We start from the raw sequence: 11,566 nt of genomic DNA, 5'->3' as shown, positions 1-11,566 counted from the left end.
ATTTCTGCCTCGGGCAGGGGTCTGGGAAGGCTGGCAAGGGTCTGGGAAGGCGCCAGTTATCTTTGTCACCATCTACCTTGCAGATGCTTGCATGGCTGTGGACTTCCCCCCTGCCTCGACCTAACAGGAATGAGGAACCTGGTTTGCACAAAGCAGTTCCAGAAGCGAAATTGAGCAAGTTAATTATCTATAAAGATTAAGTATAGTTTTGGGTCTAAGGATCACTGAATCAACAGAAACACATTATCTGGAGCCACTGAGGCAATTTAGAATAACTGTGCTGTCCTGGTTTTGGGACCACTGTGTTAACCAAAACGCATTATCTGTAGCTACTGAGACAATTTAGGGTAATTGTGCTGTCCTGGTTCCCAGGTTCAGAAGAACGTGCTTCGATAACCAGTAAGATCACAATCAATGGGATATTCAAACCACCAACCATGGAGTATTCAATCGATTGGGATAGCATACATAAGTTTAGAAAATCAAAATAACTTTTCTATTGTTTTAGCAAGCAAATAAGTACAGAACCAAAAACAGCAAGGTTAAAGTTAAAGTTAAAACTGCAGTTTCTACCTGAGATGATTGCTACCATACTTCATATAGAAAGAAACTGAACACATGTGGCAGGTAAATTCCTGCTAAGCAACCCAGAAAAATGGGACTTCAGGAGGATTTTAGTTAACAGGCCCCAGCTTGGAGCCTTCTTATATACCATACTTAATTCAAATTAGGCTAAGGTGAAAATCCTTAAGGTAAATGTGGCTAAGATTCCCTTCCTGAAGCAGGCTTTTCCATCTGAATCTCTTAGGCAGGAAAAGGGGAGAAAGGGGATGTCAAAGATTCTTTCTAAGTCTTTTGTTTCTTAATAAGTAGCTTAAAATCAATATTTAAAAAGGCACATGTTGGGGGTGGCAAAACTTTGGTCCTTTCAGTTTGCTTTCTCTTAAAGAGTTACCCCCCAAAGAGATCTCAAGAAGTCTACAGATCCCTCTCTTCCTGTCATTAATCTATACATTGTCAACTTGCATATCTTTTAAAATTCAGAAGTGTTCTCAGCCCTATATTTTTCAAAACTGCTTTGGGCTATCTGTTGTGAGTTTAACTACTGTTGCCCTAAGTGCTTTATCAATAAACAGCACATTCTTTCCTGGAGGTCTTCAATATGCAAAGTGGAGAAAAAAAGTTTCTTCTGCCTCACATTTCTTAGCTATGAAATCCTCTCACGCTGGCTAAATATTTAATTATACCTTCTAGTCTTACATTTCTATCTATAACAAAAAAAAGTCCACCCACAATAATTTGTTTCCTATAATTGAATGTTTCAATTTAGGTATTTTCATCTCTAAATTTCAAGAGTTTTAACTAGAAAATACTTCATCAATATCAAGGGATAACAGTTGAGCCAGGAGTCTTCATGGAGCTTTGAAAATATAGGAGTCAATTCATGACTATTTTCTTACTTCTAAAATGTGTTTTTTTTCAAATGTTTGTTATGATCTCTTTTCTTTGATTTCATGCTGATTGTCCCTAATTAAAATACAAGTGGCTGGGTCTTTTCCCAGAGTATCCTTTGATTAGCAATTACACTGGTTTCTCTAAATTGACATAATTAACTTGTTGACTGGAATTTTCAAAAAACAAAAACAAACCTCAGTAACATAATTACAGGTCTTATATTGAATAGTAATATGTGTTTTCAAAAGTATTAGGTAGCCCTAGCTGGTTTGGCTCAGTGGATAGAGTGTTGACCTATGGACTGAAGGGTCCCAGGTTTGATTCTGGTCAAGGTTACATGCCTGGTTGCGGGCTTGATCCCCAGTGGGGGACATGCAGGAGGCAGCCAATCGATGATTCTCTCTCATTATTGATATTTCTATCTCTCCCTTCTCCCTTCCTCTCTAAAATCAATAAAGATATATATATTTTTTTAAGTGTTAGGTATATATATTTGTATATTTTTAACCACTTTCTTCTAACCTTCAAGTCTCATCTTTCAAACCACATTTATATCTAATCTCTATTGAAATGAGTTGGTGAAAACTTTAAGTAATTACACATCATCAGGAAGTCTATGTTCAAATCTTGAATTACATCCTAATTAGCTGCATATTGTTATCAGAGAAATACATGGATGGTCTTTCTCCGTTGCTAGTGGGAGTAGGATTATTGGGGTACTGCTGAAACAAGCATTTACAGAGGCCCCCATTGGAGAATGAGATGTGGTGGAAAGATTTATTTTAGTGAAATTATATCCTTGGGTTTCCAAAGCCCCATTTTCTTTAATCCAGTCCTTGAAGATGTACAGCTGGGGATTCAGTAGAGTTAGAAGCAAAGCAAGTGTCCACAGTTTCCATTCCATGGCAGAGCTATGTCTGGTTATAGCATTAGGCTATTTACAGTCCATTAGTCCATTGGTGTGGGGTCCACATCATTTTGGGCAATGTGGACGAATTCAGGGGAGCCAGGAGAGTGTGCCCACTGCAACAAGAATCCCAAGAGAGCAAGCAAGCAAGAGAAAGTGATGGGGAATATAAGACATTTATGGGGGGCTAGCAATCTAAATCTATGCCAATAACCTGCCTTCTAATGCACACTCTTGCTAGCCAATAATTAATTCCATTGATGCCTGTCCTGTCTTACAGAACCTGTTTCCCAGAATACTCCCATTTTACAGAGGCCATAAACCATGAACCATACACAAACCCTAGAGGGGTTATCAGCATGGGCCCAAGGCCAAGCCCCCATCCCAACACATGGGGCTTTTTGCAAAGCCTGTGAAAGGTCCAGAAGCCTGATCCATATTGGGGGACAAAGAAACCAAAGGGTATAAAGGGAAAGCTTCCTCCATATTCACTCACTCAGGATTTGGAAACAGGCTCCCCTGAGTCACTGTACTAGTACATCTGAAAATAAATTGGTTTTTCCTGAATCTCTGAGTACTCCCTGTGTATTTTTCAGCTGCCTGGTAAATTCTGTAACAAAAGAACCAAGAGAGAAAACTTCTTTGTTTAGGAGATGAAATATCTTAAATTTCCCCATGCTTGCAATGGCCATGCCTACAATGGCCAATAACCTGCTCCCAGGTGTGACTGACAGACAAGTACCTTCCCTTTGTCCCCTGGACTTTATTGGGCATATGTCTAAACTGTAGCTCCCTGGCAACACTGCACAAGTGGCATGCTCATAATATTTGACCTTCCCTTTGCTCCTTTTCAGTTATTCATAAGTAGGTTAAATTACAATGGTATCATTATCTTTGAAAAGTTACACTTCTTCAAAAGTCACAGTAATTTCTTCAGTCATTGATAAACTCTTAAGGAAAATATACAGAATAAAGCAATATATAACTGGTATGTATTTTATTATGAATTTTCGTATGAACACTGATCTTTTCTTCAAAATTAACAGCTAGTTACAATATCCTATAATTTTAGAAATGTTTTTGAAAGACTAATTCAACCCCAACTCCTGCCAAAAACAATTTTCCCTTATTTACTTGAACTCATGGTCAAAGTTCCACCATCCAAGGTTAAATATGTATACCTGTAGAGAGATGAAATATAGTTAGTGACAGTGCCATTTTAATATTAAATGCATAGGTACTGGGACAATAAGGCCTGGATTTAAATCTTAGCTTTATCGTTTATTAGCTTTCTAACCCACAGCAAATTTGTTAACTTCTCTACACTTTAATGTCTTTATGTGTAAAATGGATATAATTATAGTATCTACCTCATAGGGTTGCTCTGATGATGAAAGAATTAATACACAATAAGTGTTTAGAACAGAGGCTGACACATAATAGTGTAACCATGTATAAAGTCCAATTCTTTTTATTTATTTATTTTTTATTGATTTTTTACAGAGAGGAAAGGAGAGGGACAGAGAGCTAGAAACATCTATGAGAGAGAAACATCGACCAGCTGCTTCTTGCACACCCCCTACTGGGGATGTGCCCACAACCAATTCCTGACCGGAATCGAACCTGGGACCTTTCAGTCCGCAGACCAACACTCTATCCACTGAGCCAAACCGTTTCGGCAAGTCCAATTCTTTAACATGATCCTTTCTCCTTTCTGTCTGTCCACTCCCTTTCTTAATCATTAAGCCCTGAGCACATCAGATTTTGGTCAGTAACAAACTCTCTTGAGAACAAAGTCTCAGATCTGTTGACCAGAAAAACAGAGTTTTGGTCTAACTGAAGATAACATCTTAACTTCAGTTGTATTTCAGCACCAGGCCCATGAAAGCAGAATGACCCTATGGACCACCATGGTTGATATCAGGACCTGATACAATGATCAACTAACTACTCCCCACCTAGTCCCAATCAATCATTAGAACCCATGACCCCAACTCCTTCAGCCACCATGATTAATGAATTTCCCCTATATGACCCATACACTAGAACCCATGGGGATACAGGGTTTGAGTACTAGTTTACCTGTGACTCCAGGCTGGGTGCCATTTCCTCAACTAATAAATTCTTACTTTCTTGGTTGCAAACTCCTGTTTGTATTTGAGTGCATTTTGATGTGCCAAGGCAAACAGACCCCATTAGTGTAGTAATAGCAGAAGTTAAAGAAATGTTATAAATATTTTCTATTGTTATTATCATTATTAGTTCACCCATCTTCCTTATAAGCAGATTCTTTCCTCATAAGTTCTGCCATATGATGTATCCTGTTCGCCCATTATACTCAAATGTCATCATTTCCAGGAGGCCTTCCATAACTTCTCATCTCTCTTCCCCTGAACTGAATATAAGAGAGAAGTAGAATAAAAGAGAAAAGAGATGGATAGGCACCAAAGAAAATTCTTCTTCATAATTTTATCAAGAATTGCCTTACCTATCCTATATAATAAAGAGGTAATATGCAAATTGACCATCACTCCAACACACAAGATGGCCGCCCCCATGTGGCCACAAGATGGCCGCCACAAGATGGCCAGCAGGGAGGGCAGTTGTGGGCGATCAGGCCTGCATGGGAGGGCATTTATGGGTGACCAGGCAGCAGGGGAGGGCAGTTAGGGGTAATTAGTCTGGCAAGGGAGGGAAGTTAGGGCTGACCCAGCCAGCAGGGGAGGGCCGTTGGTGGCGACCAGACCTGCAGGTGAGGGCAGTTGGGAGCAACCAGGCCGGCATGGGAGAGCAGTTAGGGGTGACCAGGCTGGCAAGGGAGGGCAGTTAGTGGTGACCAGGCTGGCAGGGGAGGGCAGTTAGGGGCAATCGGGCTGGCAGGGGAGCAGTTAGGCGTTGATCAGGCTGGCAGGGAGGTGGTTAGTGGGTGATCAGGCTGGCAGGCAGAAGCAATTAAGGGCAATCAGGCAGGCAGGCAGGTGAGCGGTTGGGAGCCAGCAGTTCTGGATTGTGAGAGGTATGTCTGACTGCCCGGACAGTCGTACATCCCTCGAGGTGTCCCAGATTGGAGAGGGTGCAGGCTGAGCTGAGGGACACACACACACACACACACACACACACCCACCCATGCACGAATTTCGTGCACCGGGCCTCTAGTCCTATATAATAAAAGGCTAATATGCAAATCGACCAAACAGCAGAACGACTGGTCACTATGATGCCCACTGACCACCAGGTGGCAGATGCTCAATGCAGGAGCTGCCCCCTGGTGGTCAGTGCGCTCCCACAAGGGGAGCGCTGCTCAGCCAGAAGTCAGACTCATGGCTGGCGAGTGCAGCAGCGGTGGTGGGAGCCTCTCCCACCTCGGCAGCAGTTCTAAGGATGTCCAACTGTAGCTTAGGCCCGCTCCCATCAGTCAGACATCCCCTGAGGGCTCCCAGACTGTGAGAGGGCACAGGCCGGGCTGAAGGACCCCCCCTGTGTGCACAAATTTTGTGCACCGGGCCTCTAGTGGACAATATAAAATGCCTGAAAAAAGCACAGTGCATCTCTTTCCTTTGCCTACTCTTATTCCAATGTGACATCAAGAACAGAGAAACATTATTTTCATCCATGAAATCATTCTTTCTTGCCAGTTGTTTTTATCAAAGCAAAAACTGCACCAGAAACAGTTAAATAGTCAAGGAAAAAATTTGTTCAAGGTGCCACGAACTGAATTGTGTCCTCCCTCCACCCCCCAAATTCTATATTGAAGCTCTAATCCCCAATGTAATGATATTTGGAGATGGGTCCTTGGATAGGTGATTAGGTTTAGATGAGGTCTTGAGGGTGGGGCCCTAATGATGGAGCCCTTTCATAAAAGGAGACTTAACAGCTTTCTTACTCCCTCTCTTTTTCTGCCATGTGAGAAGGCAGCAATCTTCAAGCTACGACTAAAGCCCTTATGATGGTACCCTAATTTTGGACTTCCTATGCTCTAGAAACTTGAAAAATAAATTTATATTATGTAAGCCACCTCGTCTATGTTATTTTGTTATGGTGGTATTGAGGCAGGATCGTAAGGAGCTAGGAAAATTCCTTCGCAAGTACAATAGGGAAACTGTGACAGACAGTTAAATGGTCAAGCAGTTTACAGCCGTTTAGTAAATCCTATCTTTCCTAAACCAAGGACACTTAAGAATAAATGGTTTGCACTTCTCCTCCACAACCAGAAGGTAAATAGCTTAAATCACCCTACTCAGGGAGATAGACAGCAGAAATCTAATTAGTGCCATTTGTGCCAACCATACCCAAAGACAGACAAATTAAGAGAATAAATCGCATTTTGGGACATCAGCATAAAGTTGATGAATATTCTATTAAGATCCTCCCCTAAGACCTCCCTTAAACTCTCAGCCTTTAAAAACCCTTAAAACAAAGGTCCCAGCAGGTTATTAGCCTTTTGTACTGAGAGCTCACCCCCGACCTTTCCCTTCCCCCTCTTCTTTGCCCATAGGCATACATCTAAACTCTAAGGGACCCCACAAGACTTGCAATCAGGAGAGCAATGGGCATCAGCTGCTCATCCCGGGCTAACCCCCTGAACCTGCTTCCAAGGCCCCCTCTTCTTCCACTTCCCAGTGAATGAAAGCAGCCCCAGCTCAGCTCATTTCTTCCCTATAACATTTCTAGCCAGCTGAAGCTGCCCTGCCTAGGCTCTCTCCTGTGGCTTCTTCTATCTGAGGCACTTCTTCCTGCTTCACTGTTCCCTTCTTTAATAAACATACCCTCAAAATCACCTGAACTCACATTGTGAAATCTTTCCTGCATAAAGTCAAGAACCCACTCGCCCTAGGTAGACCCACTATGGGCCAGGTCCCTTTTCTGGTAATGGCATGAGCTAAGACACAAGCCTATAACAATAGGGGAAAGAAGACATTACTCAGCCTGAGCTTAATGTCTCTAAAACAAAAGGTGAGAGGGGTTTTAAGTGCCAGCAATAGAAAGATGTTAGGAGGAGGAGGTTGATCAATGGGATATGTTGAACATTTTGTGTTATTGTTGAGTTTGCAAATGGTTTTCTCTGTTAGGCCATTTGTGTTTGCTAATTGGTTCCCATTAAAGTTAGACTAGGAGATAGTAGTTTTCCTTGATGATTACTTTTGATGGGATGGCTTCTAGGTTCTTGAGAAAGACATTCCTGGCTTGTAAAATTAACAAGAGTCTTTAAAAGAATATTTACATATATGAACAAAGGCAAGGGAAAGAATTTACAATTATTAGTTTTCTAAAGTAAGTGCTCTAAGAAAAGAGAGACCGGGGACCTGTCGAAAGTTTAGTCAAGCTGAGGGGAATGTTAAGGCTCTCTTGGTCAGCTGCTATTATCATCCCTCAACCACCTGCCCACATTTACTGACTATATAGAAATGAAAATATTGACCCTGTCAGATCCTTCTTTTTCATCCTCACTTATGCTCTACCTCAATTTGTCTTACCATATTGGGATTTCACAATTTTAGTTCCATTCAAATGTTGATTTCTCTTCAAAGTCCTCCTGCACAGAGGAATTTCCAAGAATAGCAATTGACTAAAATGTAAGATTACTGACTTACACTGTAATATAAAAATAATAATATAACAAATACCTGTGTTTGCAAGGGTGTGTGTATGTATGTGTATATATAAAAAATTTACCTTTGGAAGAAAAAAAATGTTTCTAAACAGAAATTAACAGTAGTAATTTTTTTCTTGACAGTGTGGACAGAAGGGGCCACATGCTAACCTGACAGGCTCATTTTACTTTTTATCCAATCCCAGGGGTTTCCCGCCCCCGCCCCCCTGCTTTATCCCACCTCCTTAATTTATCACCAATAGATTTCATGTAACCCACCTACATCCCTTTCCTTTGATTGCAATGTATAAATACAGATGTAACCCGCCCTTTCTCTGGAGCATTATCTCAATTCGTTGAGGTTCTGCTTCCCGGCATATGTCAACAGTTTGGCTCAAATAAACTCACAAAAATTCTTTATAGGTTTCAATGGTTTTTTTACGTTAACAACTGTTTATCCTATTGACATCTTGTTAATAATTATTACATCAAGTAAAGATTTCTTATCTCATGAATCAATTTTTTTAAATCAGTTTGGTTTTAACAAACAAATAAATCTATGCTTCTGATTCCCATTAGAAAAATTTTTTAAATGTCCTAATCAATAAAATTAGGACCTTTGTTCAGTTGTATCAGCTGTGTCAAACAAGCAGGTAAAAAGAAGTAGGGTTTGCCACCTTGAAATATGTTTTTTTGGCATAAGGATTATTTTGAGCTGGTCATTTTTTTTAAATATATTTTATTGATTCTTCACAGAGAGAAAGGGAGAGGGATAGAGAGCCAGAAACATCAATGAGAGAGATACATCGACCAGCTGCCTCCTGCACACCCCCCACCGGAGATGTGCCCACAACCAATGTACATGCCCTTGACCGGAATCGAACCTAGGACCCTTCAGTCCGCAGGCCGACGCTCCATCCACTGAGCCAAACCGGTTTCGGCATGAGCTGGTCATTTTTTAAAACACAGCAGATATGGAATAACTTCTGAAAGTTAAATAGAAGTTATTAGCCTTTTGTAAGAGACGTTTACATTTATAAGGGAAATCTCTATTCTTAAGGGTGTCTCCTCCCTACAGCAGGAAGATGATAACTAAATCCCTAGTAACTCTTATCAATGGAGAAGGCAATGGCTTAAATCTGCGTAACAACCTCATCCTTGCTTACTGTGCTTTTCCTGGTAATCTCCCTTCACTGACCTTTAGTGGCAGATGGTATTTAAGGTGGTGGTGTGGGCCAGTTCAGGGAGTTATTGAGTTTTCCTGAGTGTCTCCTATGTATACAGAGATATCTAAACTAATAAAAGAGAAAGATGCAACGCCATACTTCAGCGACGCCCACCAGCCAATTAGGAGTGAGTATGCAAATTAACCCAACAAAGATGGCGGGTTATTTTGCATATGCAGGCATGGAGCAAAGACTGAAGACTGAAGACTGAAGGCTCCACCTGCAGCTGGAGCCAAGCCTGAAGGCTGCAGGCTTGGCTCCGCTGCAGCCCGGGTCCTGGGTGTTAGAGGAAAACTGGTGCCGGCAGCCAGGGGAAGGAATGCCTATTGCACGAATCTTCGTGCAACGGGCCTCTAGTAATGTTATTAAACTTTATTTTTATTTTCTTCCTGTTAATTTGTCTTTTTATTATGGGGGGTGGGAAGGGCATTAGCCAAGAACCTAGAAGGTTAGAGAGAAAGTTAATTTTCCTGCCATACACTAATAATAAACAGAACAGAAATTCAGACAGCATGCATTTATAAAACTGAACTAAATCTCTTGATTTTTGTCCAGTCATATAGAAACCATCACACCAAGTTCACAAGCAAACAGCAATTGAGAATTGAACCAGCTGTGAATAAAAATAAAGAGGCTTTCGGAAAACCCTAGAAATTAAAATTGATTATGTTTACAGAGGAATAACTTTTCTCAAGGTGACTTTTTTCCTTAAAAGTATGTGTTGAGTTCTCACTCAAGTAATGTATTACCAGAAAGTATAAATATCACTAACTTTCTTTGCTCAGTAATAAAAAGGCAGCCACGATGACTTAATAGTCAATAGGATGCAGTTACCAAGGTTAAAATATTGACATTATAAGCCCTTGTTAAATGTATGAGTGGAGGAAAACCTATATCATTTAAGCACAAAATGTTGTAAAGCAATCTCAAAACCCCATAGAAAATTAAACAGGAAAGAATTTTAGTAAAGAAAATGCTGAAGTGAAATATATACAATAATACAAAAGTGGTAAAGATGTAAATTAGTTTCATTTTAAGATGCTGACTATGGGTACTTATTTTATTTTATTTTATTTTATTTTTTTTTTTTTTAATTTCTTTATTGATTAAGGTGTCACATATTTGTCCTCATCCCCCCATTCCCATCCCACCCCTCTCCCCACGCATGCCCCAATCCCCTGTTGAACTTAACCGTTGGATAGGCTTATATGCATGCATACAGGTCCTTTGGTTGAACTCTCCCCCTCCCCCCCACCCTCTCCCTACCCTCCCCTATCCTCCCTCTGAGGCCCGATAGTCCGATCGATGCCTCCTTGATTCTGGTTCTGTTCTTGTTCCTCAGTCTATGTTGTTCATCATTTCCTCTAGATGAATGAGATCAAATGTCACTAGATATATACTAATAAGAACTGAATGTGAGACGAGCAATAATATTTATGCTGACAGGCAAATGAATCAATCTGTAGCGAGCTTCCCCCTGGACCAACAGTTCTTTTGAGACCCAATTTCGATGTCCAGTAGTTCCTTATGTGTACATGTCAGCACTGACCCCTCAGCTCTGGATGGTGGACAAATGGTGGTAATGGAGGTCCGACTCCCTCTGGTTTGGTCTCGGCCGAACCCAGGGGCACGGCGTCACCTGGACTAAGGGGCACGTGGCCTCACCCATACCCAAGGGGCGCGTGGTCTCACCCGGGCCTGGGACCCAGCCTCACCCGGATGGATCCAGGGGCGCACGGCCACACCCGGACCCAGGATCTGGCTACACCCGTACCCAGGGACGCTTGGCCTCTCCCAGACCCAGGGGCACGTGGCCTCACCCGGGCTTAGTTGCACAAGGCCTCACCTGGATCCAGGGACACATGGTCTCACCCAGACCCAGGAACGTTTGGCCATTCCCATACCCAGGGCCACTTGGGCTCACCCGGGCCTAGGTGCACGAGGCTTCATCCGGATCCAGGGACGCATGGTCTCACCCGGACCCAGGGACGCTTGGCCTCTCCCAGACCCAGGGCCACTTGGGCTCACCCGGGCCTAGGTGCTCGAGGCCTCACCCGGATCCTGGGACACATGGTCTCACCCGGACCCAGGGATACTTGGCCTCCCCCAGACCCAGGGCCACTTGGGCTCACCCGGGCCTAGGTGCACGAGGCCTCACCCGGATCCAGGGACATATGGTCTCACCCGGAACCAGGGACGCTTGGCCTCTCCCAGACCCAGGGCCACTTGGGCTCACCCGGGCCTAGGTGCACGAGGCCTCACCCGGATCCAGGGACACATGGTCTCACCCGGACCCAGGGAGGCTTGGCCTCTCCCCGACCCAGGGCCACTTGGGATCACCCGGGCCTAGGTGCATGAGGCCTCACCCGGATCCAGGGACACATGGTC

Source organism: Eptesicus fuscus, chromosome 8 (assembly GCF_027574615.1).
Source record: "Eptesicus fuscus isolate TK198812 chromosome 8, DD_ASM_mEF_20220401, whole genome shotgun sequence".
Classification (NCBI taxonomy): Eukaryota; Metazoa; Chordata; class Mammalia; order Chiroptera; family Vespertilionidae; genus Eptesicus; species Eptesicus fuscus.
The sequence above is the reverse complement of the archived record's forward strand: the minus strand, read 5'-3'. Positions refer to the sequence as shown.